Source organism: Anopheles coluzzii, chromosome 3, assembly GCF_943734685.1.
Source record: "Anopheles coluzzii chromosome 3, AcolN3, whole genome shotgun sequence".
NCBI lineage: Eukaryota > Metazoa > Arthropoda > Insecta > Diptera > Culicidae > Anopheles > Anopheles coluzzii.
This window is the reverse complement of record NC_064671.1, coordinates 4,215,223-4,237,126: the sequence shown is the minus strand read 5'-3', so window position 1 is coordinate 4,237,126 and position 21,904 is coordinate 4,215,223. Positions and strand designations below refer to the sequence as shown.

General features: G+C 46.9%; 2 protein-coding genes across 14 annotated transcripts in view; one reads left to right on the top strand and one right to left on the bottom strand.

The window, feature by feature from the left end:
* LOC120958688 (uncharacterized) overlaps positions 1-20,997 on the bottom strand; it is a 69,157-nt gene extending 48,160 nt beyond the window's left edge. For 7 of the 11 annotated variants that reach the window (XM_049608559.1, XM_049608568.1, XM_049608569.1 and 4 more), the window contains exon 1: positions 20,851-20,996. The gene's annotated coding sequence lies outside the window, so the exon portion shown is untranslated. The other 4 variants (XM_049608573.1, XM_049608566.1, XM_049608564.1 and 1 more) reach the window with 4 other exon arrangements.
* LOC120956700 (ATP-dependent RNA helicase glh-2) overlaps positions 1-21,904 on the top strand; it is a 376,118-nt gene that overhangs the window by 324,628 nt on the left and 29,586 nt on the right. The gene's annotated exons all lie outside the window — the stretch shown is intronic.

Here is a 21,904-nt window from a genome sequence, read left to right as displayed (position 1 = left end):
ACTTACTGATCGAAAGGAAAAAGGTGTACCTTATCACGCATTTATCGCTTTTACTATCGTGTCGCAAGCTTTCACTTTCCCCGTGTGGGCTCTTCGTAGCATCAATTACATAGACGAGGGAACACACACACTTCCTAATAGAATTGACTTGAGGGAGGGTGCAATAGGCAGCTCAATCAAGGGATTAACAGCAATCACTTTTATGTGTGATAGAGCTGATTAGTTTGATTGTAATGTTTCACCATGAAGATTGGACTTACATGGGTGGTTTTCGTAGATTTGTGGGTTGAAAGAGTCTTACCTGAAAAGAGGGAGAAGAAATTACAACATTAGTACAACTACTGATAAGACATTCTCAAACAGTTTTCACAAATTATAGGTACAAATAGTACGAAGAGGAAGATTACAATTAGAAACAATGTCGAAAGGCCACACTTTACATCTTCCCAAGCTTCTGCGGCGAGTGTCACATATCTTGTACACAAATTTGCTCTTCATACCATCCTGTCCTGTTTAGATGAAGTAGAAGAGCAAAAAAAAACTAGTGAAGCATCAAGAAATATGGCATTGCTGGATCCTTCAGCACATCCTGTTATGTCATGCCAACAGAAGGGACGCAAGACCCACTCGAATGCCTAATATTAGCTCGCTCCGGTTTTGCAAAGGTCACCTCGGGTTTTCAGTAAACGGGTCCGGTTTAATCTTCCGGTCCTCCCCACCCCCTCCTCCCTCGAAAAACACCGGTCCTTCCTCCTTACAATTGGACCTCTCGCACACACAGACACACACTCATAACCATTGCCGGAAGTTGAAGCTCAGGAAACAAGAGATCGCAACCAACCAACCAACCAACCAAGTCAGCCAACAAAAAAAGGGATCCCCGGCTGTCGCAAATGGATATCTCCGGGTGGAATGAGAAGCAAAATACACCCCCCCCCTCCCCCTCCTGTTTTCGTCCAGCTTTGTTAAGCTGTAGTAAAATGGCCTTTTCGGTGGAGTCTCGTCATTTCCTACTGGCGCGCGCGTAACCCATCACACCCTGCAGTGTACATTGGAGCGGAGAGAACTGCAGCAAAGTTAGATCCGTTCTGTAGGTGTGTGTGTGTGTTTTTTTTTTTTTTTTTGCTTGCTTACTTCTGCCACCAACACGAGTCCGGTTCAGCCCAGCAGCTCGGGGACCGGAAAAGCTAAGGCCCTCGATTTATCCTAAGAAGCAAAACCAAAACCGGCCACAAAAAAATGTCAAGCGAAGGCACAACAGAGTTAAGGGAGCAGCACTGGGAGCGAGAGGCTATAGGGCTGTAAAGCAAGTGTTAGTGTTTTGCTTACTTTCGCCATTCTAGCTGGTTGGAGAGTATGCTACGCTTTCTAAGAGCGTCCCAGAAACGAAAGCAAAAAAGTAGAATACGACCTCCCTCTAACCGTCGCGTCTAGCCTCTTCTTCTTCTACGTTTGCCCGAGAAATGAACAATTTGCCGTCCGGGCCCGGAGGGGCGAGATACAAGCAGAGCCGTGTGGTAAAACTTGCGCAAATCCTTCCCATTTTAGCCGTCTTTCGTTCGCCGTTGCAGGATGGTTTGGATCCTTTTTTGTACTGTTTTGCTTGTTTGTGTGCTTCCCTCTGTATGCGGTGTGCTGTAAAAACGACAAGCCGAACGAAAATCGTTACTGCATCGTTTGTCTCCTGCTTCATTCGCCCTCCCCACATCGCTCTCTTCGCACAGTGCTTATCTTTTTCTACAACAAAATGCTCGGGCACAAACTACAAACGAGCCAGCGTATTTACTGAACCTTCCTCCGGCTTTCAGGCGGCAGCTTTTCCGAAGGTTCATTCGCTTCCCCCGGGGAAGGGGTGTCGTCGCTTGATAAATACACCAACACACACACACGCGAATAAACCACCAACAAACCTCGCTGGAGGTGAACGGGAAAAGGGGATTTGGTAGAAATGAAAAGTGGAAAATTAGATAGACCTGAGGCCTGGTTTGCTGGTGATGGTGGTGGTGCTGGTGTACATAAATTGTGCCTGCCACAAAAGGAGATAATGTGTCTGTGTGTGTGTGTGGGTGGGTGTTCTAGTACCGCTTGACACGGATGCTTTTCCCACGCTTCAATGCAGGAATGGTCACAATCTGAACGCAAAACCTGTACGTACATAGATGCGTCTCGAAGGAAGAAGACTCGACTTGGGTCAGGGCGATTAAAGAAAATTCGATTAGTTTTTCCGGTGCTTTCTCACACACTGGTAGCGTTGTTTTTTTTTTGTCAGCTACAATTAATACCAATTCCAAGAATTGCAGTACTGTCTATTGTTATTTTATGCTTTGATTTGATGGTTTAAAGAGGTTTTCTTGCATTTTCACATAGTAATGATCCTAAAAATTGCAGCTGTATGATTGACAAACATCGTATGTATCTCGACAGTTCAGGAATTTCCCTACCCTTGTCCAAAATCATCATCAAAAAACGTCTCAGCCATAACATCAATGCACGCCACGTAGCGCTTCGATTCAACTTTACATTTGCCGTCGAATTTTCTCTCCATTACAATCACAAAAAAAAGAAAACTCAACCTTCGATTCGTAACCGTAATCACCAGCCCACACACCCAACTCTCGCTGTAATGTACCAGTGTGTTTGTGTGCGTCGGTCCTTGCCTTCACACAGGGACAGAGACAGCGGGGGAGGAGAAGAAGAAAAAAACCACTCGCTGTAATATTTTTTCGCATCTAATTTTCCAAAGCAAGCTGTTGAAATGATCTCCCTTCTCGCTCGTGTCTTCCTCCGGGCGGCTCAGGGCGGCCCGGTTGACTGACTCTCTCCGCCCGTGTGCTGTGTACTTCATTTTTCTTTTCTCGTTCCTCGTCCCTCGCAGCATTTTGTGCAATTAATTTAAATTAAGCAAAAGCAAACCAATGTCAACGGGAAGACGACTTGAGTACGAAGGGCAAATGAAGATTGTCCGCGGGACAAGGAAGCTCTGCCCAAACACTCCGTGGGGCCCACACTCATCCATCCATCCATCCGTCTGTCCGTTCGTGTGCCGTTTCTCCTTGGAAAAGGGACTCGCAAGACTCACACTCACTTGAAACAAAATGTCCTCCCCCCCCCCCCCTCCCCCCAACTCCCGAACAAAACGCAAAAGGTGTTCCGTTTTTTTCCTCCTCCTCCCAAATTCGCGCAGATGAATTCGTTTCGTCTCCTCATTTTTCCACTTCAGCCAAAACCCAAACGACTCTGATTGTAAGGACTCACGCTTATTGTGTCGCTGTGTTTGTGACTGTGTGTGTGTGTGTTTTTTTCGTCATCAATTTTTCACTCCCACCTCTCTTGGCACCACCCACAAAACGGTTTTTCCTTTTTGTTTCTTGTTCAGTTATCAAGCGCAGGAAAGAGAAAAACACCCTCCCAACAGATCCTTGCAACTGTTGGAACCGTATTCTCATCACATTCCGAGCGAATCCACCCTCCTCTCCCCATTGACAACCGTCCTCCCCCGAGTTCGGCATCCACTTTGTAGCAGCCCCGAATTGGCTCCGCTTTTTGTCCATTTTCACTCGATTTTTTTTCTCCACTCGAGCCTTCTCCTCAGTTTGCCGGCGCGTGACCGGAGGGTAGGGAGCCAGGTAGAAAAGAAAAAGATAACGAACGCTTCCGGTTCGATGGTTGGTGACGGATTTTTACTCTCCACGTGCTTCAGCCTCCGTCGCCCTGGTTGCACCCTTCGTCCTTCGTTTGGTATTATTGGAAAACGAGGGACGAGGCGAGCACAGGCGGATGTATTCTTTTTTGCCATCACCCGTCTAATGCTCGCAAGTATCGAGCATGGAAGGAAACTGCTGAAGCAAAAAACTAGGAATCGAATTTTAGGACTTTTAAATACAAGCAGCTCTACCGCCGAGCCGAGGGAAGGGAAGCAAAATGAGCAAAATGGAGATGGAAGAAGAGCGTCCTTCTTATCGATGAGATTTACCGAAGCATTGCACGATGATCCGAAGAGTGAGTGTTTGTGAGCTTCAGAAAAGTGGAATCTTAACCTACAATGCAATCTTTAATGAGAAAAGGATGTACAAAAGTACATCAAAACCACCTGATGTTACTAGCTGTGCACTTGATTTAACCTCTTCTGACACCAAGTCATCCCGTGGTTTCCAACTTTTACAGGAACTAACAAGTCCCCTTTGCCCGATCCAGGGGGACCTCGGCAGCCAAGTCGGCACAGTACGGTGAATAATTTATTGAGCATAAAATCGATGAAACATCAAGCATAAACGGGGGCACGGTGTGTTATCGCCGTTGAATTACACGCCCGGTTTGCATAGAATCGATAATGGATGACATTATCGATGATAGATGGAGGAGCGAGCCTGCTTCTTCCTGGTGAGGTTCAACTCAAAACGAGATAGAGAAATGATACAACGAACATCATGCGACGCATCTGCGCTGGAGTCATTTTGAACATTGTTTTTATTGGAATAAGTAATCATGCAATGAAAAGGACAAGCGACGCTTCTGGCTCTTATAGCGATAGAGTTCAATTCTAATAACTCCAACTGAAACCACTCGCTCGTCGAAAAGTGCCAAAGCGTTTCCAGCACGTTCTGCCTTTTTCACACATGACCAGACACACACACACACACACAGACACACATATGGTGTGCCGTTTCCTCCGCCAAATGGCGTAAAAGGTATAGGTTGCCATCCGTCCACTAGCGAGAGTTTGCGAAAACCTGTAGCAATCAAATTATAATAACCCTAGCGCGCCTCGGAACCGAACTCCAACCGACCGACCCACCAACCCCGAGTGACCGCTCAACCCGCCCGCCGCTATATCAGCGGGACACGGAGTCTAACCTAGCAACACGAACCAACGAGCCCCGGGAAAGCCGGGCCGCAAAATACTCGCCGGATCACGTAAGAGGACGACACTCGCCGTTCACCCCATTGCCCTCCACCATGGCAGAGCCCTGAGAGCCTTTTCTTTTTCCGGATGAACCCTCTGCCTTCTCCTCCTTCCCTCCCCCTTTTTCCCCACATCATCCATTGTGCCTTCCGTACAAAGGAGCAAATGAAAAAGGTAACGGACCCGCCGCGCGCGCACCCGCGTTTGGAAAAGGATTGAACAGGAGGCAAACTGTGGACGAAGCGACGCCGAAGGTTTTGCTGCTGTTCGGTTAAATTTTCCATTCCACCATTGTGTCTGTGTGCTCGGTTTGTCAAGACTGTGCCCCCGGTTGCGGGTGCGGGTGCTGTGGAACACTGTGCGCCGCGTGGAAAATGGAATTGGAAAAATAGAACCCACGGGTAGCGCGCGGCACGGGAGAGGTCCACTGCGCAGGCACTGGCAAAAACTGGGAAAGTTATTTTCACTTCCGAAAGTGCAGGCTCTGAGTACAGCGGATCGGATTGATAAGTGCATTGAATACAGTTTGAATTGGACGATTAAATGCTGGCCACAAGAACAAAGATCTTTCCCAAAAGTTTTTGGTTGGTTCAAAGGTTTTTTGAGCGTTGAACAGACTCCACAAACTTATCAACCCACTTCTAACGGATATGAACGATTATTGCAACGCAGACACAAGGCAGGACGACTCCAGGAGACTTTTTTCACCCTCCCCTCGCCGCCATTCCCTCTAAAATTGTTTCCCCTTTTCGCACTCATCATCTCTCGCTCCTCTTGCCTGCTTCTCGCACAAACAAAGACACTTGTGATATGAAATTCTCAAGCACTTCCTCGGCAGCAGCAGCAGCAGCAGTCGGTGTCACCCATGTCACGCGCTCCCAAACCACCCAACGCGTTCGTTCGTTCCACGGGTGATTTTAGCCACGAGGCATTTCCGTTCTTCTTCTCCCCCTCCTCCACCCGAAAGCCGCGCACATCGCGACCAATTCTGGCCGCCCGCAATGATCCACCACCAGCGATAAGGTGAAGCGGAAAAAGAAGACGACAAACTGAACCGTCGCCGTGTGATGGGGGGCGCTTGGGGGACTGGAGTGAAAGAAAGAAACGGTACACAACAGCGCAAATGAGGAAAACCTTCGCGAAGGGGTGGCTCAATATTGCTGGGGAGCTCCCGAAACAAAGGGGGAGAGCTTGTGTGTCGCGTACCGGACGTACCGGGGAGAGAGGTTACTGCACACAAACACACTCACACACACACACACACTCTTATTCGCATCTTATTTCACGCACATACAAACAAACACACACTCGCACATCTAAACACTGAAGGTTTACTTTTTTTCGCACAACCGAACCCCGAACAGTCGTGAAATGAATTGCTCCTCCGAAAGGGCGACAAGATTGATGAAGGTTTGCGCGTTTAGCGCGCTGGAGGAGCAGGGCGTCACAGAACAAGCTGAGGGCGTCTGTGTGTGTGTGTGTGTGCTTTGGGGTTGAAAGAGAGGAAACAGAGGATGAAAAGTGTCGAGAGGAAAGCAACATTGAATCGAAAGGGACGGACCCGGGATGAGTTTCCTTTACGGTTTTCAGCATTGGGGATATAGCCAGCAACTGAGTAATTTCGATCGCCTTTCGCCTGTAAGACGACGAACAGACGAAGCCAACAGAACCAATCGACTGTTTGTTCCCCGAAAATTGTTCCCAGAATCCGATTCCATCGGCAAATCAATGCGCACCAGGGCTGCGTTATCATTACGGGGGACATTCAGCAGCTCAAGCCTGCTGGCCTCCTTGGTGGCAATTATTTTCGCATTGGTTGATTAAATTATCCGAAAACCTTCAACCCGCCCCGGGGTTTGGGGGGGCTTCTGCAATCTCAATCCCATTACCAGCAATTTAATTTCATATTCAAGCAACTCCATTTCCCGATCGGCACCGACACAATAAAACAATACGCTTTTCCCTCTGCCATTTCCACCCGGTGAGTGTTCTCACTCGTTTCACCGCCGCACCACCTTCTTCCCAAGAGAGAAAGGATACAAATTAACTGATCCTTTAAATTGATAAGCAGCACGGGGGGAGAGAGAGAGAAAAAAAAGAAACCCCCACGCATACAGGTGCGTGGCGCGGATACAAACCGTGCAACATTATTCATTATCACGCTCTTTGGCACCACCCCGTGAATGCAATTTGGATCGGCACAGGCACAATCACACACACGCACGGGACACGGATGCAGCAACAACCGCACGGTTTTTGGCCTTTCGGCTCCGGCAGCGACTGTCGCTCTATTATTTAATTGCTTCAATTTATTGGTCTTTATGGCAATTTGTACACGCCCCAAGCCCAAGCGACAGGCGCGAGATGGACGCGAGTTGCTGCTGGTAGTTGTGTCCCTCCAGCCCACAACCAACCAACCCTCCACAGAAGCCACCCGGCAGCAGCAGGGAATGAAAATTTAATGTGAATCCTGCTAATTAGCCGTATGGAAATTCAATTAACCTCCTCGGAGACTCCCGCGCACACAATCCCACCCCCAGCCCACCCACAGCCCACCCACCCACACGTTATTATGACCTAATTTGGGGTTGTGTGGGAGAGCGCGTGTATGTATGTGTGGGTGCTACTGGAGATGTAAAGGACATGGGAAGCGAGCAGTGAGAGGGCGTACGGTCGGGACAATATGGATTTGTGTGTTGGCGAAAGTGTTGCGTGTGCGTTTAAGCTTCTGACACTGCTCACAAACACACACATACACAGATATCCACACTTACTTAAACTATTCACAGAGAAAAGGGGGCGCCACTACGCACCAAAAACATCCTCATTTTAGTATGAGTGTATTAATCAAGTGAGAGTGAAAGTGAAATGCTAGAGGCTTCTCTTATGTTTCACACTTTCACACAGGCGAATACATTATACAGGACGAACCAACGCGGAAGTGGTTTCGAAAGGATGCGTTGGACAAACGTTTGAAGAACCTTGTAGAGTTGTTGAATAAAAAAGGGGAAAACATTCAATCAATGACGATAACATTCAACAAATAAAACACACTGTTGCAAAGTGTTTTAATCCTTTCTTCCCAAGCATTCAACAACTTCATCGCCACCGGAACACGCCACTTTCTGCTTGGGGGGGGGATGGAAATTAGCAATGGAAATTCATTCCCTCCAGCCACGACAGTCTGTGGCGCGCAAAGAGCCAAAAAGCTACCCATAACCCATAAAAAGCTACCCCCGTTTTTTGGCAACCCAGAAAGGGGGAAGGGAATTGTGTGTTCGGTTACTATTAACAACCGCAAATCGGTGACGTCATGCAATAACAACAGAAAGCAACAGTGGTGGTACCGGTCGGGCCACAAATAACAGCTGTTGTTTGTTTGTTTTATGCTCTCTCAATACACACTCACACAAACAGAGCTTATATTGCATATTTATACGACACTCGGCATGACTTGTGTGGCGTGAAACCACAATGTTTCATATACATTTCAATGATCCTGCCACAGCAAAAAAAAACCCGGAAAACACCACACCGCCCAATTGCTACATAACGGATTAGGATGGGATTATTAGGTGTGAGTTTCATTCTAGCATAAGATTGTGTTTAGACACAAATCCTCACACTATGCAGATTTAAGCCCATTATCTGGATTATCGAACATTTTCCACCGCCGGCTGCCCTGGCTGCCCCGTGGCTCCCGTGGCCGAGCGGCGGCAGTAGACTGCGGAGGTTGCTGGTGGGAGGTACTGGGGTGTGCGCGCGCGACGGCATGAATCAAAATGGCCGCCGTTTTTCGGTGTATCCCGAGACTCGCGCACCACACTGTCACAAAGGACCATTTTCTGTGCACGTGAGGTTAGAATGTCGACGCCAGAAGAAGGTGAAGGGCTGGGGGGTGCGTTTCCGATGATACGTTTCCACTAGGTGCGATTTTTTCGGGGAGCCTTCGGCTAGCTATGGGACAGAGGGAAAAGGACGAAAGGACGTACGCGCGCGAGAGAAGGAGATAAAAGCAATGGAAAAGTAAATCGAGAGGGCGCCATCAGGGGGAAAAAACAACACCAAAAGAAATGCATCCCGGAAAAGCGCTCACTTTCTCGCGAGGTGAAAATTAAGGAAAACGGGACACACTCTGTGCACACAGCGAAGAGAAAGGTGACACCGTGTGCGTGAGCGAGAACGCTTCTCGGAATTGCTTCTTCAACGCCGGTTGGGATGAAAATTTTTACGAGAGAAAAGCTCCTGGATGAAAAGGAGCGAAGCGCGCTCTCTTTCTTTCGCTCTCGCTTTTCCGTGAGCGCGAGTGCGCACAAAGCTTTCCCGTTAAAGCGTGTGCATGTGGAAGAAAAAGGAATATCAATGTGTGATGCGGGGGCAAAAACCAAACCGGGAGGAAAATTAATTGACACATACACACAAACCCCGAGAGCGGATGGAGCAAACAGAACAGAGGAGCGAAGAGTGGGGGGCAATTTTCTTGCCGCCGGCAAATGGAATGTTGCTTTTACTGTTTAAATGTCGGGATTTGGTGCTACGACGACCTCACGGAATTGATATTGGATTCCATAAATTGGACTCGATCGAGCTAATTGAAAATAATATAACGTTTTCCCAATATTGCGTGTACCATTGAAGTTCATTATCACCTTCTTTTTCTCCCAATTCAAAATATTAAGAACATAAGAAAGCTAGTGCAACTCACCTTTAAATATAAAATGCCTGATCAACTCCCGCTCAAAGGAATATTAGAAAACCCAGAGAGTCGTGGAGATTCCTGGAAAGGATATAAAAGAACATTTCTTAGTGTTATTGTTAATTATATGTTGTACTAGCGCTTCTAATTTCAATTTCAAATAAACATCGCCCTACTCCTCCCAGGCAACAGCTCCTCAGTAAGGTCCCACGGCACCTACTCGCGGATCTAATCGTCTCGTATCGATTCGGATGAGTATGGTCGCGCCCCATACAACCAAACCATCAATTTACATACGGTCGCAGGCATCGAGAGCCCCGTACACGAGAAAACGGCTGAAGCTCACTGTGTACCAATCAACAACACACACACAAACGAACAAAGACGAAGGACGAAGGGAAGAGTGAAAGGATCTGGCCTGGCTTTGGTCCCTCTAACTCCACCCTTGTGAAAAGGGACAAGCGGACACGGAGTAAGGCAGACGAGACTTTCGGGAAAAACCGACCCGTCGATAGTTCGATTGCGCAACAAGGGAAGCTTCCGTGCTGCCTTCACCTGTGCCGCCAACTTTCATCCACCTGGATCGGGAAAGTTCTCCCGTGGCTCAGGCGATGCGACCAGGGAAAATGGTTCGTACCGGCGCACACTCATCTCTTTCCAACACCAACACCAACTGCTAAATTGTCGACTCGGAATGGAACACGGAACAGTCCACCTGACCCCCATCCCTTGCGTTGGGGAAAAAGTTTTGCTTTCCGGTCCTACAATAGAGACACCCACAATACCTCACAGAGGCGGGTAGATGGTACGTAGTGGTGTCTCAACCTTATAACACCATCGCGTACACTGTTTTGTGCTCGCTTGCAGGTGTGCAAGTCTGCAACCAAGGCACATCCCGGGAGAACGCCGACCAGCACCACCAGCAATGGGGTTGGTCAATAAATTTCCATTCGATTGGCAATGGGTGGAACAGTTGCCCGGTGCGACACGTTGGCGTTCGGAAGGACAATTTTACACCACATAAAACGAACGCTTTCCCGCAGCCCCGAGCTAAACATTGCAATGCTTTGTGCACTGTGCTGCGAGTGACCAGAAAGTGTGAGTTTATGGATTGTACATACGACCTGAGCTGTATGTTGACTGATTGATTTGGTTCAAAGCAAGAATACTCCAAGAAGATATGTCACTGTCACTGATTCATCTGGTATCTGTATTTTACTTTAAGCTCACAGAACTTCATATGATAAAAGTGCATTATTTTATATTATATGATTTATCTCACAAGCAAACTCGACACACACACAGCAACTGACATAACTGACAATCACCTCTACCTCATCCAACGAGCCACCATTTGGCGAAAAATTAGTGAATCAAAACACGCACCCATCATCTCCGCGCAACGTGTGACAGTATGATATATGACGCAGTTCTGCGACCAGGCGTCAACCAGGATGCTGCTGCTGCGTGCCTTTACCATGTAAAACTGCAGCCTTGCTCGGTTGCGCACAGAACGGAACGGCAAGATAACGTACGCAAGGCCTTGCGCTGTGCTTCGTGGGTTTCGCTGTGCCGGTATGTGCCTGGTCGTTGCGATGCAATTGCACAACCCAGCTTCTGCCGAAACACTCCAAAATTCCCAAAAACCCAAAATTGCCACGTTCGACGGTGGATGATGGAGGCACACACACACGCGAGCACACGCACAAAAAAAGGCAAAAGGTAAAACAATCAACCGAAACTACATACCTAGGACCGTGCCTCAGAATTTACTCGCTACTTCAGGCCACCCCGTTGGTATCGGTCGAATGCATTCACGATCGATAGCGGCACCAAAGCAACGAACACAGGGGAAAAAAACTAGCAACTATTCTGCTCGCTCGCGATACCCCGGACAGATATGTCCCCCTTCATGCTTTTCGGGATGCTGCTGATCGGGATGCACAAAGTGCGGAATGTGTCCCAATTTCGGCGCATTGCTTTTATTTCACTTTCACAAGCGCACCGGACGGACGACCCTAATGGTGGACGGCGACATTGACAACTGGCATGTGCGGTGTGTATGCATTTTTTAACAACCACGCTGGTAGATAAAATTGTATTGCGTTTTAGTTCAAAACTGATGCATCTTTTACGAGCTATGCCTCACTCATAGCGCTTTTTGGAGTCTTTTGTATGTCTGGAAACATATCTATGTAAGTCAAAAACCTTTGCTGAACCTCACAATGAGCAGAGTTACATCCCTCGGGCATATGACAGTGAACATATTCTGGGACTTGGAGCTTCTGGAACCAAGATCATCAATAAGATCCTCCAAAAAGAGATTTCGTATTATAATGATCAGATAAAAAGCACTAAGAATTCTTCTAGACAGATTGAGCAGCAATAGCCAATATCTTCAATAGAATAGGCCCATACACACACACACAGGGAATATTCCCAGGACTTTTGGGGACATCAAACATTCTATTGTAAGATAAAAATAGCTACCGATGTCTCATCAAACCGTTTAATCTGCAGCGTTGTACCAACAACAATGGGCCCAAACAAAACAACTCCCAAAATGGTTTGTTAGAATCGAACACGAGATAGAAAGTAGGCAAAAAAATAATCATCTTTGCTCACGAACACGAACCCCAAGCCCCAGACGCAGCGCATCTCGCCTTCTTCGCAGACTAACGACCCCCGGGGACAGTAATAAAAGCGATGTCATTCTTCACCGGCACAACACAGGCGCGCGTATGTTCCACACACAACAGTGCGGAGTTCGACACAAAAAGAGGAGATGCCGCCGCCACCCAAAGCACACTTGGTTTTTTTTTTTCGTTTGTTTGTGGGACGATAGACAGCACTAACACACACACGAGCACTGCTGCTCCACATGGGTATATGGCGTTGGAAACACATCCCCCCCCCCCAAATTGGGCAGCCATTTCCCACGTTTCGGAAAGCTCGAGAGATCCTAACCGAAAGGGAGTCCGATGGTTGGTTTCGGTGCCAGTTGGTTGGAAAATTCCAACATGGCTTCTCGCGTGCCTCGATCCTAGAGCAAAGGGGCGCACTAGGGAAGCACCAGCGCAAGGGTCGATCCGGACGTGACGGACATAAATTAAATTTATTACTTAGCAATTTTCGGGAGCCGTTTACCATGCCCCGAAAAGCCCCCGCCGAAACGGGAAATTGTGGGGGAGAGAGCACTGCCGAAAACCGAAAACAAACTCGCGCGTGATAGCTGCGCCTTCGTGTCCTTTCTGTGGACAACAGGCCGGGCTGTTGGTGAGTGTAATCAGTGGGTGGGTGTGTGTATTCCCGGGCTGGGCTAAGCACCAGGAGAAAGGAGCAAAAACAATACAACACACACCACAGAGCACCAAAACCTCCACAAAGGACACATTCAACATGCTTTCCCTCCGGGTTTCGGTGGAGCTGCCGCTTGTTTGACTTCGCTCGTGCACAGACACACGAAGAAGCCGCTCCGAGAAATAGAAGATGAAGAAGCAACAGGGCGGCAGGATGATTCTGTTGGTGTTCGCAGGACAGTGAGAGGAATTTCACTGCTCGAACCAAACCAAACCCGAGTTGTTTGTCTGCATGAGTCTGTGTGTGTGTGTGTTTGTTGCTGCAGCAGTGAAAACTTATTGCCCACCACCACCACCACTGTTTGCATGCATTTTCAGAATAATGCAACGGATAGGCAAAAATTGGGTAAGAGAAAGACAGGACTAAGAGTAAAAGGAGCAGGCAAAGCTTTTGATGCCATAAAAGTTCCACCCAAAGCACCCACACACACATACACAGAAACACACAGCCTGTCGATTATTTTGAAAACCCCAGCTGTTGCAGCTAAAACCAACCCCCATTAGAAATTATGAATACTTCTTGCACCAGCTGCAGCAAACGCTACTGACCGCACAAGAAGGGGGAGAAAACAACAAGCTCTGTAATACAGGTCATTCTATTCGAGCGTTGGTTGTGTGTGGCTTTGACTAGCATTTTCTTCGTTCTCCTCTTCACTTTTCCGCAGTCAGACGTTTAGAGGAAGGAGCCTTTCTCTTCTGGTGGTACAATTATGAAAAGATGAACTTTCTTCGAAATCACCGAGACCCTTGAACCCATCTCTTTGCCGAAACTCTTATTCACCATCCCTCTGGTTCTGCTGGCGCGTTTCTTGTAGTTCTTGTTGGTTGGCGAAATTATGCAAAGGAAGCGTTATTTTACCTTTTCACAGACTTAATAAAAAGCACCTAGCGAGGAGGCAAAATGAAGCCGACGACGATGAAAAGGGCTCCGGAGTCTCACGTTTTGATCTTAAAATCGCAAGCAAACGGACCAAGAACGATTCGAGTGATTGGAATTAGATGCAATCATGAGCTACTGCAAAATGGGCAAAAGAGAAAGAGTGGGGGGGGGATAAGAAAAGGAGAAATGGGAATGAAGGAAAAGCTATTTTTATATATTTTCCTTTTCTTTTTTTAGCTTCTAGCGATTCCTTTTCTTTCCTACCGTTTGCATTGGAATGTAAGACGACGCAACGGCGACAGCTATACCCCAAAATTGAACATCGTTCTCAGCTTTGCCAGGAATCGAAATGTTGAGCACAGTTTTGCTTCATAAAAAAGCAATTCCACCACTCACAGGTAAGGATTAAAATTCCTTCTTAATAACCTAAACCCCCATAACCTCTTGAGCGTCCCCATGGCAACAACGCTGCACAATTTTCCACAACCAACACGATAAAGGAAGAAAGGAAAGTGTTTGCCTGTTCCCATTCCACGTCTTTCACGCGGGAAAGACGACAAACCGGGCGCTCCTGCGACACAGATCGATTGGCCTTCGTCAAAACTCCCGTGGCGGTAGCGTTTTCCAAAAAAGTTTTCCCTTCTCCACCGTGCACGTGACGAGGGCGGCAAGTTTAATTTATGGCCCACACATACACACACACACACACTCGTATTTTCCACTGCGTGCTCGTACAATTTCTCCTTCCAACAACATCCAAATCCAAAAGCAAATAGTAGTGTCAAGGAATAAACCCTTACGTACACACACACAAACACACGCGTACATGAAAACTGCCCATTATGGGTACGCAAAGGACAAACAGTCGAGTGAGCAAGAGGACAAACCCAGCGCACCGAACGGCACACAAAGAGGGAAGATAATTATTTGCCACAAATATTAGATAAACAGGGTGCACGGGGAAAGGGTGGTATAGGGGGGGAATGTGCCAATCAAAGCATGCCTTTAAAATTAGAAAGACCCAGGGAAGAAGAAGGAACCGTACCCAGGGAAGACATCAGACAACAGGAAGCAGTCAGAAAGGGGGAGAAGCCGCTCCACTCACTCGCGCGGTCGCTCTGCTCCGGTAACGGGGTTTAATCATGTTTTCCCGGCAATTGGAGGGATGGCCGGAAGCAAGGAAGCACAGTGAGAGGAGACGGAGGGAGCGCGAAAACGTGACATAAACCTCACAGGCACAAGGCGTTCGAGTTCGTTCCCCACCGATTCCCAACCTTTGCACCTAATTCCATGAGAATCTCTACCCCGGGGTGGGACGATCGTCGTACAGGGGTTGTCGTGGAAAATGCACACGCAAACTAGATTGATTGACATTTGCCACCGAGTTTCCCAACACGCTTTCCTCTTGCCACTAACCTCGTTTTAGAAGAACCGCAGAGAACAGTTTTTCAAGCGACAGTTTTAACCCCATCCAGCTTTCCGGGCAGTTTTTGGGGGTGGAACACACGCTTCCAGACGGTTCCTGAGTAGTGTACGGGTAGCATTCCGATTAGATGTTTGTATTACTTCAATAAAAACAAAAAGAAGAACGCACTTGGTAGGTTACTTCGTAAAAATACTCATTTGGCCAAAAGGAATCGTCTGTTTCATTCCAACAGAAAAACAACTCTGACCAAGGCGGCGTCTTCGAGTGTAGGAACGATGCAGCTGTTTCATTCTATTCATCACCACTAACAGCCGCCCCAGTATCAACGGGGGGTTGCATTTTATGCAAATTTCTACCAGCCCCTCTTTCTGGACCCTGCCTGCAATAGAAGCCAGTGCGATTCCATCGCGGTTGTTCGTTCGTGCTCATCATCACCATCTTTAGACGCAACCGACCGGCGTCGTCATCGTCGCACCGACCAGAGCCGGACGACACTGTGGGTGACGCGAGGTGTGGGACGACGAACCTGACGAACCAAACGATCGAACCGACCCCGCGCGCACGCCAGTCTCGTGCACACGGTATAGATAGCACACGTCCATTGCTTCTGTGTGTTGGTGTGTTGTTGGTGGTGGTAGTCGGGGAGCTCATCATCAAACATCAGTCTTCCCTGCCTTCCCTGCGTTAAATGGGGCGCTCACGGACCACCGGACCATCCCACCGCACGAAGTGCCAATGCTCGCATAAACCATCGGATTTTGTCCAACTGCTCGTGCGGTGTTTGCTGACTTCTTTTCTGTGCTGAACCGTGGTCCTCTCACTTTGCTCACCAGCAAATACACAAACACTCATACCTTCCAGGAGGGGCACCCATGAACCACCCAGACGCGAGGGAAATTCGGTACAGGTCATCCCCGGGTCCGTTCAGTTAAGAGTAGAAAAAGATGTTCCGTTCGATTATTCTATCTCTACTAGATCTGCTATTGCCATTTAACGGGTACACTCTAAGCAACGATAGCTTACACTATTCCAACCCTATCGCCTCTCCGCTCCGGTTTACATTGAACGCCAAAAAAGATCAATTTCTTTCGGGGTGCAGCAACCAACACCAGGCGCAGGCAAAACTCTTTTATTTGCACAAAAATACACACCCATCCGCGTTTGTGTGTGTGTGTGTCCATGGTGGCCCCATCACCGTTTACCGCCGTGGGGCGATTTATTTCCCTTTTTTCTGCTTCTTTGGCCCCACTTTTTGTTTTTGTGCTGGAAGCGGGGTTGCGCTCAAAGAGGTTTCGGTCCGGCGGGCTATTTTCCATTCGTTCACGCGTCCACGCGCAAATCGAGCATATTTCTCGGGCGGCGGCGACGCTGGTTGGAAGGAAAGGGCAGTCCAACAACGAGAGAGAGAGAGTGTGTGTGTGTGCCTCCTATATCTCGCGACCATCGTGCCAAAAGGTAGAAAAGACAAAAGCCAGATCCAGCCAGAAACACGCAGCCAAAAGCTTCCGCCCGCACCGCAGCCATCTTGTCTTGCACCTCCGTCACCTCACTAAGTGTTTGGCCTGGGGCAGCAGCACAGCAAAAAAGGCCCCTACGCCAGGCCCCATCAACCGCGAGCGGCTGGCTTGTTGACTCATTCTTTGCCCTATTTTGCTCTTTCACTCATACTGCCGCTGCTGCTGCTGCTGCTACTACTTGGGGGACGGCTTGCCCGGGGTTGGGGTATAGGTGCTGCTGTTGGGGTGATGGAAACAATAATGACCACACAACACCCTTTCATTCTTCCGTCCACCCCTTTTACTCGGGGAGCGAAAGGGGTGTGGGACTGGGTGCGCTCGCAACGTCCATTACGAAACATCATCCACGGTCCTTTCTTTCACCTCCACCTTCCCGCGGTACGCGCGTGCTCTACGCCCCGCGTTACACATAAAGAAGTCGTCGCTCTCAGAAGCCAGTTGACGGGGGGGTTTTGGGGGAAGAAAATTGACAACAAAAAGTACATGCTAGTGTTTGGCATTTACACGTCAGTCCCGAATCCGGCCCAGAAAGGGAAGGCATTGATCCGAGCGGCAAAACGATGGCAGCTTTGTGACTTCGTGTGGCGACACTTTTGTTTTATCCAGCTAGTGACCTTCGCACCGTGGGCTGGAAGTTTGGAATGTCTATAGACAATCAAACGAACAGTTTTGCGTAAAACAGTAACTCGTTTAAAGTCTTTCTTCTGGGTTAGACCTCAGATTCACGGTTTAGCAACATCTCCGTCATCTAGATCAGATCTATAAGGGACCAACGGTCTATCCTCCAATGAAACCATTTTGTAAGCTCATGAGAAACTGGAACATTAGAACTCGCCCGATGTCCTCATAAATAGACCCAAGCATCTACAATTTCATGATTTTCGTCACCATTTATTCTCAGACACCAATTCGAATGATGCGCTTATTTAGCATCTTTGCGAACATGAAACATTGCCCAATCCAAAACTGAAAACACCCCCCTCAAACCTTGCAAGCCTTGTGGAGGAATAGAAAGAATGTGCTGGTTCGTGGGAGATGTTGGGCAGACATCACCCATCACTTCGCCGCTGCTGGCAAGACGCATCGAAACAACAAAACCCAAAGCCATAACCTAGAACGATCCCGGGCGCCGTGTCTTTTTGCCCGTGCCGATTCTGGCCCAACTGTGTGGCGGAATGGTGGCGCGGCAGAGCAGAAGAAGCCCATCGACAACGAAGGCATCCGCTGGTCCAAGGGGGTGACGATTCGATGGGGGGATATCAAAGGGAAAGGGTGAAGCGAAACCCGTCAGCCAGAGGAAGCATGAAACGCACACGAAAAAATTGGTCTTTGCCAAGAAAACGTCCAAGCAGGCGGGATAGCGCAAAGGGACAGTGTGGAGGTTGAGAGCATGTCGTGGCTGGGTGTGTGAGAGAGAGAGAGAGAGAGAGAGAGAGAGAGAGAGAGAGATAGAGAGCGAGGATAGAGAGGGAAACCGGCATGAAGCAAGTTCGAGGGAACGCGCGAGCATTTAATCGCAGCAAGCAGCAAGGCGGAAAGAAGCGAACGATGGGATCGCCAGATAGAGACAGCGCGATACCGCCAAAGGTAGCCCCAGCGATGTCCCGCGCGTCCGTTCGATTGCGTTTTAAATGAAACACAGCACAACACAACAGAAAAAAAAGCCATGAAATGGGGGCCGCCGCTTTTAGTGGACTGTGCGCGTGTATGCATATTTGTGTGTGTGTGTGTTTGTGGAAAATGAATGATTTATTTTAACCTTCTTTTACGGTGCCTTCGGCAAAAACCACACTCTCCACACCTGCGCACACCCTTTTTCGAGCCAACCCCCTCCCCCACACCAAAGTCGGGTTGGAAGACGCTTGCAGGGGTAGCTTTGTACACGACGCACTATTACCATTCCGCTCGCCGTTCTTTCTGCTCTCGCAGGACTGCCTCTCGTCTGTCTGCTGTATGCAAGATCTTCACTCAAATCGAAGCAGGCAATGCAACACTTGTGAGGCTCTCGTTTGTGCACTCGTTATGATCGTGGAGGTCTGCGGACAAGCATGCAAAAGGTGAAAGCAAAGAGAAGAGAAACCTTTGGGAAGAGGTATTTGTTTGCCCAATTAGGCATGGAACTGACCCAAAGAACGACTAAAGAGATGAGTGGCAAACGAATCAAAAGTAAGGCAACACAACATTCTTGACACTGATTTTCCTATCAAACAGGGAGAATGGGCGTTATTGTTTCACTCGATTTAAGTAGAAAATCATTATCACATTTCTCTAACGGCAGCGCCTCCAAACGATTTTTAAAGTCATCATCTAACTAAACCGGTATGATTAGAGTCCGAAAGAGGTGAAACTTGATGGACTCCTTCATTCAACTACAATACACGTAAAAAAGGTTTAGTAGCATCTGTTACCCCTTTAACGGGAAGTGTTTCATATTTTATGAATGATTCCATTCCTGGAAAACCGAACTGCGGCTTATCAACGTGCGGTATTGATGGTTTTCCAGAAATACTCACTAGCCGACATCGCGGTAAAGAGTAAGTTACCGGATAGACACACACACACACACACATGCACACACGACACATTATCAATGAATATTTCGGCGAGGAGTTTTTTCGCACAAGCAAAAGCGTTATTATTGTTTGTAAAATGTACGACAGTGAGTCATGGAAGCGGGACGACATAAAACGCAAGCAACTGCGAATCGACAGTGCACACACACACGCACACACAACCACACGCACTGATGCTTTCGTTTATACCCCGCGAGTTCAAGGACTCAGGCATCGCCAAATGGCACTCGGGAAGACAATGGGAGCTCAATTCGACTATTCGGTGTTGCTCTCTATTGCACTGCATCATCGCTCTGGAGTACGATTGCATCATGCGTCACATAATGGCAAGGATGAAGTAGAAGATGCATTGTATGTCTACCATGACAAATTACCCAAAATAATCGGTTCAAAAACTTACCCGTGCGGAACAGCGCTGCTGCAAGTGAAGTGGCTTCAAAATTTCTTCTATTTTGATCGCATTTCTGATGCACTCAGCACAGCATAGAACCATCGAGGGAAGCAATCACAGCACGCAGGCAGTAGAATGTATTTCTGTATGTTTGTTTGTAAACAATTTGATCTGTTTCACAAACAGCACCACCATCGCGCAGCACCATGATTTTTGATAAAGGGCAAAATTCCGTCCAAGAACAACAATCAACCACAACAAATACCTAACCCCACAGCTTCTTCGGATAGCAAAAAATCCCCAATCGTTCTCGACGTGTGGCATACTACGATTGTTCCGTCTTTTTTTTTTTTTGGCTATTCGACCATCGATGGATGCCAGCTCGCGGCCACTGTCACTGGCAAAACGCGAAAATCAAACGGCAAAGCGATGATGACACGCACACCAGCGCACCGGGGCCGCAGCAGTACGCGCAACGCGTTAAATTGGAACACAAAGAGAAGCGGTAGGCCCTTTTTACCGGCCAGCTCTCGCAGGCACACACATAGCACTGCACGCACACCACTAGCACACAAGCGCACGTACACACAAACACACGCGCGAACGTGCGCACACACACACACACACAGTAAAGCTGTGACGATAGACGTTTTTGTTTGCATCTAATGTTCCTCTGCACTGAATGTTTTAGTTTGTCTTTTTTGCAAAACATAAAATTGGCTTAAAAATAGAATCCAACACTATACACGACGTCTCACGGTGTAACCAAACACACACATACACACACAATGCTTGGTAGAGGTTTTTTCTATGAGTGCAAAAACTTTGCATCCACACTCACGGTCACGGACGCTTCTTCACCCATCACCCAGCGTTTGCTGCGATTGTTCGTAAACTGCCAATCGTCGGGCGGATGAATTTTGGCAACATACTAACCAGAAAGGGAGAACCTATTTTTCTATGACGACACCAGGCAAACAACACAAACTGTACCAGTGCGTGAAGTGAGCCAGGTTGTTCTAGACTTCCCCACGAGCATCAACACATTAATGTAGCACACTCCTCTCTATTTTAGTAGTAAACAAAACAAGCTCTTTCAACCCACCGAACAAGCATAGACCACACACACGCACCAGCCTGTACCAGTGCCTGTACGCACTTTTTTGCTTGGCTTACGAAAACGGCTTGAGTCGTACGCTTCTGGTGAACAACCGTACGGGTAAACTGACAGACACCGAATGCGTCTGGTGTGTCTATTCGGAGAAACGAACGAGCCACCTTTTCGAACAACTCTTTATCCGTTCTATTTACAACCATGTCTGGCTTTATAATAGGATTTACCTACACCATGGACTTTGCGGAGTACCTGTGAAGATTAGTTTACTATTTGTGCAAAATTCATCTTCTTATTTTGTATTTGAATTTTTTTTATTTATTTACAAGTTAATATTTAATTGTACATCATAAAAAAAAGTTTAACTGTGGACAAGAAGGTTACAAGGGCCATAAACTAGAAAATTCGTTTCAGTGATGACCTTTCCCATCTAGGTTCGAACGAACGTATAACAGTGTGCTTGATGTTGTATAATTTGGTGCGCGACCAACCAGGGTTTAGCAACCTAACCAAATTATATTAAGAACATTTGTATAACTTGTTGTATGTTGTTTTATAATTGTACATCGTAATAAAAATAGTGAGATAGTTATTAAACTATTAAAATATAAACAATAATAATACAGAGAAAAAAGGGTGACAATATGATAGTATTCCTCCTTCCCTAGTTTTAAGCAAGAAATTGTACAGCCCAGTGAGGCAAACAATTATGAATAATAATTGAATAATAATAATAATAAAAATAATAATAATAATAATAAAAATAATAAAAGTAATAATAATAATAATAATAATAATAATAATAATAAAAATAATAATAATAATAATTATAATAATTATAATAATAATAATTATAATAATAATAATAATAATAATAATAATAATAAAAATAATAATAATAATAATAATAATAATAATAATAATAATAATAATAATAATAATAATAATAATAATAATAGTAATAATAAAAATAATAATTATAATAATAATAATAATAATAATAATAATAACAATAATAATAATAATAATTATAATAATAATAATT